The 18707-nt window shown below is 35.9% G+C and overlaps 1 long non-coding RNA gene across 5 annotated transcripts in view; it reads right to left on the reverse strand.

The window, feature by feature from the left end:
• Positions 1–18707, reverse strand: part of LOC140526726 (uncharacterized) — a 190473-nt gene that overhangs the window by 33862 nt on the left and 137904 nt on the right. For all 5 annotated transcript variants that reach the window (XR_011974500.1, XR_011974498.1, XR_011974497.1 and 2 more), the window contains 2 exons: positions 16756–16935; positions 9078–9127 (listed from right to left, as the gene is read on the reverse strand). This is a non-coding gene — a long non-coding RNA (uncharacterized lncRNA). The remainder of the gene's footprint in view (positions 1–9077; positions 9128–16755; positions 16936–18707) is intronic.

The following is an 18707-nucleotide window of genomic DNA, read 5'->3' on the forward strand; positions in this document are numbered from 1 at the left end:
CTGGCTAGGTTTACATGATGATATACCTGCCCAACTCCTGGATCTGGAAGATTATTTTATGAGGAAAAAAATAGAAGCATCAAGAATGAAACATGAATTTGTTATACTAGAAAGTGGCATAGTCCGTTCACATTCTGTGAAGTTTGGATTCAGTCGGAGGGCTGCACTTGAGGATCTAAAGGACCACATGTGGCCTTGAGTCCGCAGGTTCCTCACCCTTAGTATAAACTCAATGGTGTTAAACTCAAACAGCAATGGATCCTTGCAGGCCACATATTGAGTTAGAAATCACAAATTAAAATGACCTATGCCATTTTATTTTTATTTCTTTTGTTAAACATTTCCCAATTATGTTTTAGTTTGGTTAGGGCCACACTCAAGAGGTTTGCTGCCACTTGCCTTAATGGGATGTGAGTTTGAAATTTCTGGTATAGCCTTATCATGAAGACACTTTTTGAATAGTTTTTTGAGGCAGACAGAAGAATAAAATTAAGATTTAAAGACAGCATAGTTGAATAAAAATAAACACAAACCAAATTAGAAAATCCATTTTAAACAAAATAATGTAAGTTATAGTTCACAGATCAATACTTGTAATAAATTTTTGAATTTAACTCAGCTAGTTACTAAGTACCTGCTATGAATTAATTACAAATTAGTTTTGATTTATTTAAAATCCTTCACCATATCCATATTCACATGTAAGAAAATAAAATTTTAAAATAAGATTGGAAAACATAGCTACAAAGTTTTAGCTACTTGCCTAATGTCACACAGATAAGCAAATAGCACAGTCAGATTTTGGAACCAAGTCTTCTGAATCCATATTTGTTCTGTTATCTATTATCCCTAGGCTTCCATGTTAGAAAGTATATCAATATGACTCTATCTATTCAGAATCACTATGCTGAAAACAACTGATATCTCCATCTTTTACCAGGTATGTTTTCTAGAATGCTATATCTATAAAATATCAAACAGAGAGTTGAGTGAATTCTTGTTGTGAAAACAAAAGGGATTGATTCTGGAGAAGAAAGTGGATTTTTACTGGCATATAGGGCTTGGAAGAAGTAGATGTTATATTGTTTCTGCTCATTGATATCATATGTCATGGATCTAGAACTGATAGGGATCTTCAAAATGGCATGGTCTAACTTGCTTATTTTAAAGAGAAGCAAATTGGGACCTAGAAAGTTCAAGAGATCTTCCCAACATCAACCAGATAGCAAGGACTAGAACCAAATTTGATCCCAGTTCAACTCCACATCCTTCCTCCAAGTCTCTCCTTGCATGTCCTGAGTTTCTCCATTTCCCTTTGCTAAGATTTTGGTCTAGGATGATTAGGAATAAGGAGATGGTTGTTGAAGATGTAAATGTTGGTCATTAGGAAAGAAAGTCCTCTGTTCTCATGGCTGGCATATAAGGATATAACCATGTACGGTGTGGCTAAGTAACAACTGTACTGCTGAATGTCTGAGCTTGGTGGTGGCAGGACCTAATTTTAAATATTTGGGAGAGAATTAGGTGTGTCTGGGCAAGCTAAAAATTGGGAAAAGTCAATTCTGGGCAGAATGATACAGATTCTTTAATCATCTTTATTTGCCTGTTTACACTGGCCATGTTAAAAAACTGAAGGCCAATTTAGATTCTGTTAAATGGGTACAAATCTAAAGATTGTGAGACATTGGAAGAAGTTCATTCATTCATTCAATGTAAGTTTATGAGCACCTATTATATCCAAATTACTCTTCTAGGCACAATAAAAACTATTGCATTTTATGGACTTTTTTCTTTTTTTAACATTTAGAAAATAAATGATTTTTTCAGATTTATGAGTTTATGAGGTATATGAGTTGCTCAGTTTGTATTGATGCCCTCAGTGGATGGTACTATGACTTTCCTTATTTCCAAAAAACATGGCAAACAACTCCTATATGAAAAGGGAATATTTTTTCAAAATTCCCTCCCAGTTATTGGATTCTAATTTCATATTTCTTGGCTTATCCATAAGTATTACAAAACCCTTCATTCAAATTCACAAGATGCCTAAATTTTGTATAATAGAGGCTTTTATACTGCTACTATACCACTTTTTGGAATTTTGCAGAAAAATATGACATTCAAAATTCTCTGAAATATTCTGATTACTTTAGACATTAGGAGGGCCAAAATAGTTATGTGTTTCGGAGAGGTTATTCTCATACTTCCAGATTGCCATTGCTTCAACTTGTGAAAACTCTATCAAATCCTCTTTAACTTGTTCATTATTGTTACTATTTGTTTCTTGTCTGCATCTCCTGAAGGTTTCACACCTCAAAGTCTAACACACTTGGCCAGCAGGTGTATTTTGTACACAGAAAGAGAAAACTTAACAGCAGTGTTGCTGACTTTAATTAAAGTTTATTATTATTATTATTGTTGTCATTAAATAAGCCTCTCAGTTAATGAAGAAAAAAGGTTATGGAAACATTATTTAAAATATTACTGGCTCTTAAACTCAATTTCTACCTTTCCTTGATTGATTAGAGCATAGCAAAAGTTTGGCACGTCAGAATTTGCATCTGGTAACTTTCAGACATTTACCATGAGCATGGAATTAACTACCAACTAAGGGATACTAAAAAGAAGTTTAGAAAAGTAAGACAGCTACATGAAAGAGCAAAATGGTTTGTAGTAGTCTTATTTTGCTTTCTCAGTCTCAAATTGCTTAGGAACTTTGTGTCTGTGTGCTTAACTGATGTCCCCAGTAATTATAGAATCAGAATCTTAGAGTGGAAAGGGAACAGAGAGGTCATCTAGTCCGACCAATTCAGTGTCTATTTAGATTGTTGCCTAAAGAGTAGTTTAAATGCCCATAGACTTTCCAGTTGAATACAAAAATGGTTCCAACCAGACACCTACCTTTTCCGTTAAAAGTCAGACTTGAAGTCCAAAAGTTTATTTTGTTCCAATGAACTCTCTATCCCCATGTAATGTGAAACTAAACAGAATTTTATGCATTTCATGTGAGCATTTTAAACCACTCATTTTATTATCATAGATCATAAGACCAAAAAGCTCTGAACTGACAGTGAGAATTTTACCACTTTGCTGCTTAAGAGCTGGAGTTCCCTGGCAGGAATGCAAGTGGCTATTTTGGTCACAAAAAAAGTATAGAAAACTGTAACTATTTTCATCAGCATAAAGTGAACTCAGTTTGGGATCCTTTTCAGAAGGTGAATGGTGGATTCTTTCGGTGACTGTTTTGCCCCCTGGATCTAGGACTTCTGGGCAGTTTTCCTTGATGATTTCTTGGAAGATATTGTCCAGGCTCTTTTTTTCATCATGGCTTTCTGGTAGGCCAATAATTCTTAGATTTTTCTCTCCTGGATCTATTTTCCAGGTCAGTTGTTTTTTCAATTAGATATTTTATATTTTCTTCTATATTTTCATTCTTTAGATTTTGTTTGACTGATTCTTGATGTCTCATAGAGTCATTAACTTCTACTTGCCTAATTCTAATATTTATCAAATTGTTTTCTTCAGTTAACTTTTGCATCTCCTTTTTCATCTGTCCAGTTATTCCTTTTAAAAAGTTATTTTCTCCAGTTAGTTTTTGTATTTCCTTTTCCATTTGTCCAATTTTCCTAGTTAGGTTTTGTGCTTCGTTTTCCATTTGTCCAATTTTTCTTTTTAAGGAGCCGTTCTCTTCAGTGAATTCTTTTTTCATACTTTTAAAATCATTGGCCAGTTTCTCTTCTATTTCTCTAATTTGGCTTTTAAAAATCTTTCTTCAGCTCTTCTAAGAGTTCTCTTTGTGCTTGCAACCAGATCATAGTTCTTTCTGAAATTTCAGATGGGAGTAAAGTCTCAGTGCTGACCTATTTGGTATTCGTGTTTTGGTCCTTGTCCCCATAGAAAGATTCTATGGTCTTTTCTTTCCTGCTTTGCTTCTTACTCATGATGATGATTATCACCCTTTTCCTGACTTTTAAAGTAGATCTCTGCTTCTAGGACACGAAGGGCTCTGTTCAGTTCTTGTACCTTGAACTTGAGGCTTTGTGTATTGTGTCCTCTGATGCTTTCAGCTAGAAGCTAAAGAGCTGCAGTTTACCTGGTGCTAAGATGTCTGGTGTGAGAAGGCAGAGGCCAGGTGAAGTCTTTTTGTGCTTCCCCAGATTCATCCTGGAGCTAGCTTGTTAAGTGTGAGAGAGGGGTGGTCTGGCCACAGGAGATCTCTTTTGCTGAGCTAGAGCATCCTGGCTGCCCTAGTGTCTTCCCAATTCCCCTGGGGTGCTGAGGCACACCTGGGGTCCTGGTGTTGGTGGTTGCACTGCTCCACTGCCTTGGGGCTCTGGGTCTCCTCCTGGTTCACTGAGGTGGGGCTGTCTGGGACAGTTCCATCCTGCACTGGTTTCCTTCCACCACAGCAAGAAGGATCTTCCTTGGTGATTTTCCTAGCCTCACATGCTACGAGACAGTTTACCCCTTCTGCTGAATCCACTGTTCCAGGATTTTTTTGGGGAAATTTTTTATGGTCCTTTCAAGGTCAACAAGGGGAGGGGGAGAGAGCATTTACCAATCACTCTGCCATTTTGTTTACTGGAAGTTCAAGTAGGTGACTTACAGACATTTAATCTGCAGGCTGATAGTCTCAGAAGCAGCCCTGCAGATACCTGGGTCTCTGTGACTCTCATTTGCTCGATTCTGTTGGATTCCTGTCCTGGACTGATATACCTGAGATTCCACAGTGCAGCTACTGCCTCAGACTTCCCAGGGCTTCCTGCTTGGTGGGGAGGTATTGGTACAGCCTGTGAGCTCTGTGCTGTGTGCTCCTCCAGCCCCGCAGAACAGATCCTTTCCATTGGCCTTCCAGTATTTCCTTGGCTGTGAATCTGCCACAGTCTGTCTCCTATTGGATTCTGCCTCTCCAAAATCTGATCAGATTCTATTTTTAGAGGTATCTGAAGGAGTTTAGCTAAGAGTTTAGGTGAGTAGTTGCTCTCACTCTACCATTTTGGCTCCACCTCCATATAGTGAACTCAGGACTAAGAAAGAACTCTTAGATGAGTATTTGTCATTACTGACCAAAGAGGTTGTCTGAACTGAAATCTGTTTGCTACACAGCCTCTTCTAATTTAACAAAGAGAAAAGATGACTTTAAAATTTAAATTCATCTGAAGAGCTCTAAAAGATCTTAGAGTAAAACCCTTTCAGAAACCAAGTTTTGAGTTTGAATCAAAGAATATGTTGTGTACCTTTGAAGATTTGGAAGTAGAAGTGGCTAGGTTCAAACATGGAAGGAAAGATAAAAGCTTAGATAAATTGTAGTTAAAGCCCTCCAAATTTTTCTAAGAGGCCTACTTCAAATCATTTATATTCTTTGTCATATGAACTTAGATTCAGTTGGTAATAGACACAACAGAATAACTAGTTAAAGATAGTTTTTGCTCTGATAGGTTTTTTCCTGAATTTTGCTTGGGTATTAACATCAGAATCGCTATATGACTGGTTGGGTGCTAGAATTTGTTATTATTTTTTTGCCTGGTAATTTAAAAACATTCCTGTGTAGTCACTTTCTGTTCATGAGTTTCAAAGTTCAATCTCCCTGAAGTAATTTTAAATCTGAATATAATCCTAGCCAACATAATGCCATTTATGATTCAATGGAAATAAAAATGGTACCAGATATCATTAATCAGAATATAATTGAAGTTCCTTCTTTCATCTTAGAGCTAGTAATTATAAATTTAGTTTCTACATTCTCCACCCACACTTTATTCTTCTATTAACTTTCACTAAAATGTTCTGTTTAAGATTGAATACAAAATACATTTCCACTCAGATTTTGCTCATCTCTTTTAGCTAAAGTTTTGTATTTTCTTTTTAAAATCTTGAACCTCCATTGTGACCCAGGCATTGAATGATGGAAAATTTTTCTCTGATACTCCACTCTTTCCACACATTGGGAAGTTTCTTTAGAGAACAAAAAAATACCTGTTGCTTCAAGTGATTCCATGTGTAATATGGCATGTCACAATCTTAGGACATCTTGTTCTCCTAAATAGGTTCTATAACAACAAGGGGCATGTTAGACGTTTTAAAACTGACTTTGGATGAATCTAAGAGATGTTAAACATTGTAATTAAGGAGCGTCATTTGGACCTGTTAAAATCCATTTTATTTCTATCCCTACTCTGGTTCTCACTTGTCTAGTGGATTTTTTTTTTTTTGAAGCACTTTATAATTAAAGATTATAGGAACTGAAAGTGATATTTATCTAAGATCCCAAGCTTGGCAGATGTAGTGAAGATTGTGTAACTTGGCATTTGCCCAGGCCTTTGGTCCACCTCACACAAACTCAAAACCTGCTTACCAACTAATGATTCTACTTGGCATGGAGTCATGCCTCATGAGTACTGAAAACTCTTCTTGTGTCCATTGTGTGAGCTAAGAAGAGAGTTAAGAGAACATTAAATATTAGAAGTAATACTGTCAATCAAGGGAAATTTTAGTAAATGTAGAAGCATGGCCAGCATAATATAGTGAGTAAGGTGCTAGAGTTAGAGACAGGAGGAACTAGGGTCAAATCTCATCACAGATACTTACAATGTGACCCTGGGCAAGTCATTACTTAACTTCTCCATGTCTCAGCTTCTTCATATTTAACATGAAGGGGATGGAAGCAATGGCCTCTGAGGTCCCTTCCAGATCTAAATCTATGATGCTTTAATCTTAAAAGTGCTAAACACCAAATAGGAAACACAATGGGGATGGAGGAAAGTTGAGATTTATTGGTTTTTAACTTTTGGCAATTAAAAAACCTTCTTAGCTACATCAACACTTTGGACTTAGAATCAAGCAGTAATAAAAATAACTGTTTAAAAGTTTTCTTTATGTAATGCCAATTTCTGACCTTTGAAATTCCTTGTACTAAGTCAGTCTAGTGCATAGCTAGCCACATGGTCAGGGACTTTTTGCTGTTTCACACATATGACACTCCACGTCCCTTTTTGTCCAACAGTCTTCCATATCTTGAATGAATGTACCTCCCATAATTCTTTGTTTCCCTCAAAACCCTGAACAAATTCGACCTTTTACATGAGCCCTTTCAGATTGCCCTCTCCTTTCTGCTAGTGTTCCTCTCTTCAAAATATTTACTTTGTAAATATTTTATAAAATTTATTTATGTACCTGTTATCTCAGCTTATAGAATGTGAGGGTTATTGATGACTTCATTTTTGCCTTTGCTTCTCCAATGTCTAACATAGTTCCTAGCATATAGCAGACTCTACAAATACTTGTTGATTCATTACTGAATAAATATTTGTTGTTTGAAGTATATAACCCTGCTTTTTTTCTTTAAAAACATCAATAGCTACTCTTTAAATATGAGATTAAGTGCCAGATGATCTTCTGCAATTAGGCTCTACTTTAAAAGCCACATTATATTTAATCATAAGGCTGAAAATGATTTCAAGACCAGGAAACATGAAGGCCTTAAGAGTTTCACATAGTCTTAGGACTTCTGGGGAGTTTCCAGCTATGCCAGGACAGAGACTGTGATGCCTCTCAGGAATTTTCTACAAAATTAGTATGATGAATAAAATCTTGTGGCACAGTGAGAACAATGCTCCACATTAAAACAAGGAAGTATTCATAATGGATGGTTGATATTCAATATTAAACTTAGAAAAAATCATATTGTGGGAAAAAAATTCCTAACCCTGTTAATGCTACCATGGACATATGCCCTCTCTCAGACACTACATACTTTCTGAACTGGTGCTTTAAACAAATCTTGGTGCCCTTATTTGTTATTTTTAGGATCTCAGAAAACCATAAATACTACCATATGTCAAAGTATGGCTCTATTGATGGTTTGAACATGGAATTCGTATGTTTATTTTTACCATTCTGTTTCTTTTATAGTAAGGAAGATGTATTTTTCTTCTGTGATCAAATTCAGTATGATTTTTAGTAATTTTTGGTTTAGAAGGGTGGAGTTGGCAAACTTTGGTTGGTAGGTGTTGTGCTTTGACTTTTTCCTAAGGCCTAACACCCCAAATCAAACTTGGCAAAAGATTGCCCATTGCTGGTTTTAAAAAACCAATAGTTTTATTTATTAAGGAATAAGTGAAGAGGATGAGAATAGAGAGTTCTAGGGGTATTATGTTCAATCAATGCTTTTTCTTTCAAGTGGAGTAGCAGAAGCACCACCATCTAAACACCTGTGAAAGATAGTTCTGTCTAGCAGAATATGGTACAACATATATAAGAATGTGGCTTTGAATATCTTGCCAATATATTTTAACTTATGTCAAAATCATTATATATACAAAACACAAGATGGAAGGTAAGCTTCTGGAAAGGCAAAGAACTTGATTTTGTTTCTGTATTTGGATCCACAGTGTCTAACACAGTGGTTGACACAGAATAAACTCTTAATAAATGTTAACAGAAATTTGTTGAAATGAAAATAACTATCACCTTATCCTGAAGGGTCTGATAAATGATTTCTTACCCTAAGCTCATTTTAGTGATAAGAAAGCTGAGCGCAGGGAAGTTGTATAATGTGAGAAATATGTAAGTGTATAAAGAAATCAGGGTGTCAAGCACTTTAAATATTTCCAGTTCATACATCATATTTATGCAGCACTCTTTAAATAAACACACTAACCTTACTGGAATGCTTTTTTTCCCTTTGCTACCTAATCTCAGCATTCCACTCTACTCCATGATCAGCCACATGGATTCTAAATCTAATTTAAATTACATTCCATACCCAGTAGAAAAAAGCCTTGATCTGACTCTAGTGCTTGGTACAGAATAATCAGAAGTTATTCTTTCATAAACTGCAGGCATTTTACCATGGGAAGATAAATCGCTTTGTCACCAGCTTCTAGCTGATCCTCTTATCCATGCTCAGCAATTCTGCCTTCCTTTTTGTCTTGCTAGCCTCTTTGTAGATAGTCCTTAATTATAAGGTGATTTTCTATATGACAAACTTATAAAAACTATACTGTGCAGATCAAAGCATGACTCCCCAATTGCCTGATTGTCATCTGATGTTATACATACTTATTTTTCAAGTTTACCTTAATAGATGTGGGCAGACAAAATTAGAGGTAGAATATGTCACAATCCTCTGCAAAAGAGACAAAGAATCTACATTTGTAACACTTCTGGAAAAAGTTGTGACTATATATGTATATATACATATGTATATCACTTTAAAATTTACAAAACTAGTGATCTTTCTTTCTCGGTCTCTCCCTCTCACTCCCTCTTTCTCTCCTCCACTTCTCTTCTTCTGACTGTTGTCTCTGTTTGTCTATATGGATACTAGTATGTATGTATATATATATATACACATGTATGTATAATATATGCATATGTATATATTTATGTATTTTATAGATATACATATATACTTAGATACACACATATAAACACATACACACACATATATATACTCAAAATTTCTTTTCTCTGTTTCCTTCATGACAAGCAGTAGATATAGTGAAAAAATAGGAATCTTGGAAGTTAGGAGAGATTTATGTTCAAAATTTCCTCTCAGATTTAGCTACGTGAGCAGGGAGGAGTCATTCAGTTTCCACATTTGTAAAATAGGGTGGTAATAATATTGTAGTTTCTAATTTCTAAGTTTATGAGCTTCTCTATCCCTCTTCCCTTTTTACTCTCCCTTACACTCTGTCTTTTTATCTCTCTCTCCATATATATATGTACATATATACATATGTATGCATAAAAAAGCACTTTAATGTTTCCAAAGTTAGCATTTTCTCTGTAATTTATATGTATACATACATATATATGTATATGTGTGTGTATATATAGAGAGATACATGTGTGTGTCTGTACATATATACGTTCATAGTCTATTTTTTTCCTTAGGCCCCAGCCCAAGCCTCACTTGCTCATTGTTTGGGTTTTGATGGCTCACAATGAGTGTAAGTAATAACTGTTTCTGCTCTGGCTAGAAACTCTGAGGATCTTTTTCTCCCTGACTGATTCTTTTGTGAAGGCAAAGTTGGCCATCTTTTACCTCAACTCTTACCTAGCCTTTAACTACTGAATGGGTGTTGCCTCAGACAAACTGAGACTTGGAAAAGACCTTAGCTTAAAAAGGACAAGGTTTCCCACTGCATCTTGGTACATTGCCAGTTGTCTTGACCTCTATCTTGCCACTGGACTTGGGTGACTCTGGAGGAGAGAGTGGGACTGATGACTTTGTATAGCTCAGCCTCACGTAACTCCAGTTCACTTGCAAGTCAAGACATCACCCTCCTCTTAGAGAACAAAGGATGAACGATAGCAAATTTTTTTCAATTTAAACTGAATGAAAGACTATAGTGAGTCAGTCAGTAAACACTTGTTAAGTATCTACTGTGTGTGACAATAGGAGCCTTGGAGTCAGAAGAGATGTAGGTTCAAATATGCCTCTGATACTGACTTATTTGTATGGACCACCATGTAGTGGTCATTTAGTTTCCATATGTGTAAAAATAAGGAGAGTAATAACACTGTAGTTTCCAATTTACATGAAGGTTGTGACCCTCTCCCCCTTTCTCTCTCTCTACACCCCCTTCCGTCTTCCTCTCCTCTTCTAGATATTAATGTATGCCTGTATACATACAGGCATACATAATATACACATATATATATGCACACATGGTTGCGCAGCTACATAGCTAGTCACTTTGTGAGGGAGATATCAATCTGGATATCTCTTGATTCCAGTGTCCCAGCTATTCTATTACCATATTACCTCTCATTCATTTAAAATAGAAAAAAAAACACACACACAGACTACAAATAAAATAGAAATATAAAAGCCAAATCTAAAGTGCATTCTCAGTTTTTTGCAGATTTTTAGATAAGGTATTAACCTAGATATGATGCAAAAGAAAATATTTCTTGGCAAGAAATTAGAGGGCTTCTGTTGTCTGAATACAGAGGAGAGAGTAGTTTTTGTTTTTGTCTGAAGTTTTTTGGAATAGAAGTCAGGAGAGGAGTGAGAATAAAAACTGGTGGGTGGAGGTTTGTAAAAACCAGCAGTTCACAAAGATTTAAAAGAGTTAGTAGTTGAGATAAGTAAGGGTGTAAATGAGAGGAAAGGTAAAAAATTCAATCTTGCAGCTTATCTTTAATTTTTCAGGGTCTTTCCCTTAAACTTCAACAATTTCCCTGATTATGTTAAATCTTTTTGCAATCATACAGTATAAGGAAGACTATGATAAGCCTCACGCTTTGTCTGACTTGCCTACGGCAAGTTTTTGAGGTAGCTATGTAGAAACAATGAGGAAAGGATCTTAGGCTTATACAACTTATACTACATATCCATAGAAGAGTGTGCTCAGTTTGTGAACCTCAGGTTACTTGTGGGTAGCAAAAGTCTCTCCCCTAAGAGCAAAGTCACAAGACTGTATTTCAAAAAGTCATATTTTAAGGTAGAAAAAAAATAATAAGCCACATGCTGCTAGAATGTGAAACCTCAGACTGTGTTTGGAATAAGTCCAGTCAAACCCTGTTTGATAGGGCCAGCTTGGGTCTTTACTAGCAGACAAGTTAGTGTTAGGTAACCAGCAAGTGTTCTGCCAAGTGCATCAAAGATCATTAGAGGAAAAGGAACTGCTCTAATCAGATCATAGCAGAGGTTTCTCCTGCATATCCAGAAGCATTAGTGCACATTAACAGTATCGCCTAAGGAAAAGGAGGAGCTTTTCAATAGATACAGGACAGGCTACTCTGGCAGGAAAACAGCTCATGTTTTACTCCGTTGCAATGTTTAAACTACATATAGGTACTCTTGAAGTCCTCACCTTTGACTTGAGATTTCTTGTAGAAATGACCAATTGTAAACTGATTCTCTTTCCCTGTGAGACTCTCAAGACTACCCTGGATAACAAACAAGCTTATTCTGAGCTGAAGGTTCTTCCTGATAATTTACGTGGAACTGTGTTATGAAATATCTGTCCCCCATTCCATTATTACTCATCCTCTGAATACAGAACTCACTATTCTCCCCCATCTTTCTTATTATTTTCTAATCAATTACCTAGTCAAAAAAAAAAAAATCAGTCTGGGAGGGAAAGACTCTGGGTTTCTGACCAAAATGGAAACAATTGCTGTTTAGATTCACTCTGAGCCAATCAGGGCCCAAACAATGACTAAGTGAGGCTTGGCCTGGGACCTACTGTTGGTCAATCAATGAGCACCAGAGTGATAAAGTGATTTGGATTTAAGGCACAGTCCTTAAGGAAAAAAAAAAGGTTTCAGGGATCCAAATTTACATTCCTTTGCCCAGAGCATCTGCAGCTAAGGGGTATGTATGATACCCCATGTGAAAAGAGGGAATAGAAAGAAAGAAAGAAAGGAAGGAAGGAAGGAAGGAAGGAAGGAAGGAAGGAAGGAAGGAAGGAAGAAGACAGAAGGAAAGAAAGAAAAAGAAACAAGGAAGGAAAGAAACAGAAAAATAGAAGGAAAGAAAGAAAAAGGAAGGAAGGAAGAATGAAAGGGAGAAAGAAAGAAAGAAAAAGAAAGAGCGAGCCATGTTGCCCAACTGGCCAATGCCACTTGGGTCCCCAGCAGAATAACTCCTATTTTCTGCCCATAGAGGAAATTGCTTGTCCTTTGTTCTTGAAGAGGACCATGATGATATTAAGGAGGAGATGCCATGACTTGCAAGTGAGTTGGACTTAAGTGAGGGAGGGTTGTGCAAAGTCACTAGCCTCAGTTTTTCCTCTGGAACCATCTAGATCCAGTGGCAAGATATAGATCAGGATGACTGGAGATGGCCCTGGATGCAGTGGGAGACCTTGACCTTTTTAAGCTAAGGTCTTCCTCAGGTCTCAGTTTGACTAGGCAATACACAGTCAGTGATTAAGACTAGATCTCCCACTTGTACTTAATAAATGCAGGCTATGAGTGCAATCAAATGGTAGGGAAGGGGAAAAAAGAGGAGGAAAATGAAATGTTTTCATTACTCAGAATTTCGTCATCCTAACCATTTTACATTAACTCAATGTTCAACCATATGTTTGTCTAGGGAGGATCAACCACTATTTATCTATCCCCTGCTACGTAGGATATTGGATGATTAATTTGTCAGCCAGAGTGCTCTCAAAGATCCTTGACTATGTTGTAGAGGGTTTGTAATCTTTATTGATTGTAGTAGTATCCACCAGCAAAAAAAAATTACAGATCTCTGAGGAATTAACAACTAAGCAAAAGAAAAACAAAATACTACATTGATCTCTACATTCCCTACCAGGTCAACAATATAAAGAATTCCATAATTTCTAGAACTGTTTAAAAGTTTTAGCTGCTCTTTGAGCATGACTTTCACTTGATCAGATAATCTTATCAATGTCTATGTATCACACCTTGCTTTTAAAATCAATTGCAGCCAAAAGTAAGAGTTATATTTTCCTACATATGGAATATCAAAACACAGAATCCTCTAGTTAGTTTACATATTATATAAACAATTCATTAAGGACATTTCCTGCTTCAATTGGAGGCTTCCAGTAAGTTAATAACCTGATGACCCAAGGGAATTTTAAATATTTTTTTTAAGAATAACCTCAGGGGGAAAAAAGTGCTTTATGTTGTTTGCTAGAAAATTCTACACTAATTTTCTCTAACTGGATAGTTCACAAGAATGATTTTGGTGCACTTACAGTTGTCAATAAACGTTTATGTTAAGTTTTTGAAATCTGTTTCACAAAGTTTTGTTGTTATTGAGTCATTTCCAACTCTCCATGTCCCCATTTGGGGTTTTCTTGGCAGAAATATTGGAGTGGTTTACAATTCCTTCTCCAGTTCATTTTACAGATGAGGAACTGAGGCAAATAGGATTGAGTGACTTGCCCAAGGTCACATAGCTAGTAAATATCTGAAGTCAAATTTGAACTCAGTTTCTCCTGACTCTAGACTGAGTGCTCTATCTACTATGCCACCTAGCTGTTTTTACTTACACACTAAATTTTTCTGATTTGATGATAGAAAGAAGTGGGTTATAGAATCCTTTGTGTCTTTTGTAAATAATCTATTGATGACTAGATTATGTCTAATTTGAGTAATTTTGTATTCCCTCTTCTTAATAGATTGAATCAATTTACTGTCTAGAACTTGTTAATAAAATTTTAAATAATCATAAAAATAGTGAAAACAACCAGAAATGAAAAGGAAGTAATTTGTTATCCCATGAATCAGTGATTCCAGGAAGTTAAGTCATAGGACCATTGAGTCATAGAATCATAGATTTAGAAATGGAAGCAAAGTTCAAGGTCATCAAATCCAATCCCTTCATTTTACAGTTGTTTAAACTGAAACTCAAAGATGTTAGGTAACTTGCTCAAGGTCACAAAGTAGTATTAGAGGCAGGATTTAAACCTAAGCCTTTGTCCCCAAATTCAGCATTTGTTCCATCACCTCAAGGTGCATCATTATAGGCTATACTATACACTCTCTCTTTCTTGAAATTTAAGAGAGGTAATGGTGAGACTCTTGGTTTAGAAACCTCGTTTAATGGCTAAATTTGAATGGATTGGACTGGAGAAAGACTTGAAGAAAGTAGACCTGTCAACAAGCTATTGCAATAATCCAAGGATGAGGTGATGAATACCTCATTAGAATGGTGGCAGTGTCAGAGGAGAGAAGGGGTATAGTCAAGAGATGTTGCAAAGATAAAATCAAAAGGCAATGGATTACCTGTGGGAGTGAGAGATAATGAGGAATTCAAGATGACTTCTACGTTGCAGTAGTGTTGCCCTCTATAGACACAGGGAAGATAGGAGTGGTGGAAGGTAGGGGGAAACATAATAAGTTCCATTTTCGATGTACTGAGTTTATGATGTCTGCTAAAATGCGGTTTGAGAGTCTAGGAGCTGATAAGATCACCAAGTGAAGTAGGATAAAGGGAGAAGAGAAGAGGGTCCAATACAGACCTCTGAAGAACACCTCCACTTAGAGGGCATAATCTGGAGGAGAATCCAGCAAAGAAGACAGAGAAGGAACCATCAGTTAGGTAGGAGTAAAACCAAGAGAGAGTGGGGTCCTGAAAATCTAGGGAGAAGAAAGTATCAAGACAGAGAAAATGATCAACAGTGTCAATGGCTGCAGAGAAGCCAAGGAGAATGTGGATTGAGAAAAAGCCATTAGAGATCATTAATTACTTTGGAGAGAGAGTTTGGGTGAACTATAAGGATAAGGTCAAAAGCCAAATTGTAAGGGATTAAGAAAAGAGTTTGAGGAGAGAAACTGGAGGAACCCATTGTAGATGGCCTTTTTGAGGAGTTTAGAAACAAAGGGCCAAAGAAATATTGGAAAATAGTGGAGACGGAGAGTAAATGAGGGTCTTTTCAGGACATAGATGTTAAGGATATGTTTGTAGGCAGTAGGAAATGAATGAGCCATCAGAGAGGGAGAAATTGAAAATAAATGAAAAAATAGAGAAGGCCAAAGGGGCAATCTATTGGAGGAGATAGGATGTAATGGGATTTCTTGAATGAATAGAGAGGCTAGTCTTAGTAAGATGTAAGGCCATTTTGTCATGTGAGATGAGTGAACTAAGAGAAAGTGGAAGGTGGCACCTTAGCAATAGGAGTTGAGGAAGAGTGGCAAAGAGATAGTTCATAGTGAATGGCCTCAATTTTTTTCTGTAAAGTATGAGTTTCTTAGTTGAGAAGAAAGGGGAGTGAAAGCCATGAGAAGACTGAGGAGGGATGAAAGAGGCACTGCAAAAAGTGGATAGTAAGTTGATAAGGGAGTTATAATATCATAACTAAAAATTAAGGCTAACATTTACTTAATCAGAGATAATTCTGGATTTTTCATAAATCTATGAGGTTTTCCTGATAATGGAAATGATCAACCTCACAACAATGATAAGGCACATGATAAATGGTCAGTAAAAGGGTTGCAGAATTTGACTTAATGATAAAGCTGCTTATCAAATGTATTTCAAAAATTGATCAGTCTAATTGGTACATTGAGATGTTTTCCCCAACTGGTTAATGTTCTCTTTTCATCCTTAATCTACATTTTGCCCCTATGATTGACTTTAAAAGTATACAGATGTACAAAAATCACACACCAAAATGCAATTTATTTACACAGTCCTCTTCATTTTATTCATTTTTGTTCAACTTCCTCAGCCAACTATGTTCTCTCCATCCTAGGTGTCTTGTTCCTCTGCGTTTTTACCTTTATGCCCTGCATCTTCTTTTTATGCTACAATTTTAAGACTAGGGACTTAAAATTTAAAAAAATAATAATTTAATTAAAAAAAGAAAACAAGAATTGTGGTTTCAAAAATCATTATTTAAGACATTTGAGTAACAGATGGTGTTTTAATATGATATTGAAGAGCAGAGCAGTTTCCCATCAGTTTCAATATGGCGCCAGAAAATGATGGGGAAAAGTGTTGAAACCCTTTGAATCACCCAATCTGAAGGAAATAAAACTTGCCTAGTTTCTATTTGATTCAGCTTTTAAGTGATAATATTGTTTGACAAGATGTCACCAATTTTTAAAAATTACAGCATTCTGAAGTTCTCATGGTTTGAAGGATTGAGCAATGGATCAAAAATAAGCAGTTATGAATTCAGTCACTTGTGACTCCATTTACTAATAAATGGATTTGCCCAAGTGTACCAGGGAGGACAATAAACATCGGATGATTGAAAGTATAAATGATGAAAAACTAGCATGAGGTTTTTAGAACTAAATCAGAAAAGGACATCCTACCTTATACTTCAGTTCTGGAGGAAAAAAAAGTGGAGGGCCAGGTTATTCACTTTTGCTCTTCTGATAGACAATCTTTTCCATGGGGGGATAGAGAAGGTGGTACTGGTAGTGATGGTAGTTGTAGAAGGGATAGGAAATTGTACTGTAGCCTCCTCCAGCACTAAGATTCTATTTCTACACCTGAGGGAATGGGAAATACTTGAGTTAATAATGGCAGAGCACAAGAAAGATCCCCCTCATCTCTCCCACAGTCTATTAATTATGCATTCTTTATAATAATCTCATTTAAAGTGAGAATACCCCTTATGAGGTTTTACTCCATGAATGATTCACATGACAATATGAATTAGTTTAATCAGTTTCTTAAGGAGTAGGTAGTGTGTGTTTTGTGTGTGTGTGTGTGTGTGTGTGTGTGTGTGTGTGTGTGTGTTTGTATGTATGGGGAGGTAATTTAAATGTTCTGAGCATTTCCTGTGAAGAAAGCTGTAGTGATGGAATATATATTTTAAGTCTTTGGAAAGCCACAAGGTTATATGAGAGCATCAGGTACCTGGAACAAGAAAGATGGAGGAGTTCTACAAAGTCATAGAACTCAAATATGGACTTTGGCAACTTTTTTAGTTTGGGGGTAAACAAGCCTGATATAAAATACCCAGATATATTTATATATTTATGTATGTATATGCACATATGTGTATATTCTATATCTTTAATACACGTATATTTTCCCTCTCTATATAGATATATTCTTTCTATGTATGTATATTCTCCTCTTTATATAATAATTTCAATAATTTTGCTGTTTTCTCCCTCAGAATTTTTAACTGTTCTTGTAGTAGTGAAGAATAGCTTATGCAGATTCATTACGGCTCCTTGATTTAATGTTTGGAAAGGTGATTTGAGGACCTTAAACCATGATATAAATAATAGCTATTTTGTAATTAAAATTATTATTATTACCAATACCTGACATAGCATCTAGTTTAGGTTGAATATAATCTGTGGTCAGATAACAGATTGACATAAAAGACCCATGTGTGAATGAGAACTTTGACCCTGGACTCATTAGAATTGATAATGCTATAGTACAATGAGATAATGTAGTAATTTTATATAAAATAAATTTATTAAGATACACTTAAATATGGACATATATGCACTTTAATATTTCCTGAATGAATACATGACCTCATTGATGTGGGTATCCTTCCAACAATAGAAATTGCAAAGTATTGCCATGCTTTCTCATTCAATGTGATTCTTGTCTATTTTCTACCATAAATGACATATCATTGCCAAATACCCATATATACTATGTGGTGGATTGATCTGGGGAACTGCTCAATCAACTTGATGAACTTGTGGGGCAGTGAGCCTTTGTTTGTTAATTTTGAAAATACTTCTCCATAAAGGGTAAAGATGTGTCTAATGGCATCCTTGTTAAAAGTATAAGAGAAAAATATATATGCACACATTATATGTAATATGGCTAATGCTATAAGGGAAATTGGCATATTTATTGGCATAGAAAGTTTGAGATGAACGAAGTACAGCTTTCTGAAGATGTAGGATTTGATTTACTCTTTACGAACTGGATAAGATGTTTTCCTTATGCGTAAGTCAAATGAATCAATTTTACTTTAAGTAGCAGGAGTCTCAAGACCCAAATAAGCCCCATGAAAAAGCCAGGTTCTCTATAATTCTAATTTTAAAGATTGCTCAATGATAAGAAGCTTTAAGTGTAATTTTATAGCTATAAAGGAATAAAAAGTTTTTTCTTATATTTGCCTTTGAGAGTTTAGAAACCAGTAATGGACAGAAAAAAATGGAAAGAAATAGAGCAAAGTTCACTAACTCACACAGGAATGGCAACCTTGACCTTGTGAAAAAGACATTATTAAGAAGTCACTAGTCTGGTTAACAAGCTGATCAGAGAGCATTTAAAAAGCCAT

The sequence above is a fragment of the Notamacropus eugenii genome, chromosome 2 (genome assembly GCF_028372415.1).
Source record: "Notamacropus eugenii isolate mMacEug1 chromosome 2, mMacEug1.pri_v2, whole genome shotgun sequence".
Taxonomy (NCBI): Eukaryota; Metazoa; Chordata; class Mammalia; order Diprotodontia; family Macropodidae; genus Notamacropus; species Notamacropus eugenii.